Below are 1,771 nucleotides of genomic sequence, written 5' to 3'. Positions count from 1 at the left end.
ACATACATACATACATACATACATACATACATACATACATACATACATACATACACAACGTCACGGAAATAGGAAATAAACAAAACTTCCTGAGTTCCCGTACACGTTTAAATCAACAACGTTGAGCAACAAATGAGAAAGTAAAGGGCGATAACTCACTGCTCCGGATTCCCCATCCCATGGTTTTGCAGCCAGAAGCTTGCTGTGGTGTCTTAGAGCCGTCCACCAGACATACTGGAAGCTGGCACCGGTCAAAGGTCAGAGGTTTGCTCAGTTTCAAAAGAGCGATGTCATTACCTGGGAAAGAAAACCGCAATTTAGGCATCGTGGTGAAATCAGACGCTTGTCAAAATAACGAAAATAAAGAAACACTTTTCCGCCCCATTGGCATTTTTTATCGATTTTTTTCTCAACAACTTTTATGTTCTTTGGAAGTCTCCAAACTTTGGGGGCCATTTTCTAGTTGTTCTCCTCTGAAACCAGACGACCCCCACCTCCTTCAATGGCAAATGTCTCGACTTCTATTCAAGATAGATGGATATTTTCCCCTAAACGCAAGGCAAATATGCACATTTTAAAGTGATACCAATAAAATCCATATGGTTAAACTTTGACGAGCACCTAATCCGCCCGCGCGCTTCGTGACACAGTTACCGTAACGTACAATCCACAAGGAATCAGTTGGCTTTAAAAAAAAGTTTTGAAAAATCAAGAGCAACACTTGATTACCCCAACACCTTCTCTAGAACTCTAAAAAAAACAATAATATGAACACACTAATAATCCATTGTACGAAAAACAACCTAGAACGGACAACAGAAAAAAGTGTAGGTATACGATAATTCAGCAGCTATTTGTTTCTTCTATCTTGCTTTGTTGTTTTGGACGTGAAATTCTGTGCGATTTGCACACGGTCTATTGCTCTAGAGGAAGAAGATAAGTATGTAGACGAATTTCGCCGAAGCAGTGCCTGGAACGGCAGCCACGAAAGAAAAAGAAGAGGAGGACAAAATTACGTAAGATTGAAGGTCAATGACAGAGCTGACTGTCTTTCCTAAAGAAGACTTTGGAATCCCCGTGAGTAATGATGCCACTGTCTGCGCTCACATACCTAGACTGTAACGCTTGTGGACTGTGACATTGCTAACAAGGTTGCGGCGAAGGCCCGGAATATTGGCAGTGGTGAAGGGCATCTTGGACGAGCCGGAATAAACGATCAAGTCAGACGGAGCAGCTGTTACATCTCGCCTGTGTCTGGGGAAATGTAGAGAAAATATGGGAAAATTTGTTAAAGTATTTGGATAAGATAGATACGGTAGGATAGGTACAGTTTGTTTTATTCAATGTTTACGGACACTGGCCCACACCATATGAAGCATACACATAATATATTTACAGAAGAGATTTCTGTGAAACAACATTAGATCTATATCATAAATGACTCACATACTAGTGACATTTCAAGAAAAAAATAGTTGTATTGTTAAACAGACTTTCCATGATAAAATACAATAGGTTGTACATGTGAAACTAGGAGTGTAAAGAGACAGAGATGGAGGAGGAAAAACAGAAAGAGAGAGAGAGAGAGAAAGAGAGAGAGAGAGAGAGAGAGTGAGAGAGACAGAGAGAGAGATAAAGAGAGAGAAAGACAGAGACCGAGAGAGAGAGAGAAGGGGGAGAGGGAGAGGAAAAGAGAGAGAGAGAGAAAGAGAGAGAGAGAGAGAGAGAGAGGGGGGGAGAGAGAGAGAGAGAGAGAGAGGGAGGTTCCATG

The sequence above is a fragment of the Aplysia californica genome, unplaced genomic scaffold, assembly GCF_000002075.1.
Source record: "Aplysia californica isolate F4 #8 unplaced genomic scaffold, AplCal3.0 scaffold00584, whole genome shotgun sequence".
Classification (NCBI taxonomy): Eukaryota; Metazoa; Mollusca; class Gastropoda; order Aplysiida; family Aplysiidae; genus Aplysia; species Aplysia californica.
This window is presented reverse-complemented; position numbering follows the sequence as displayed.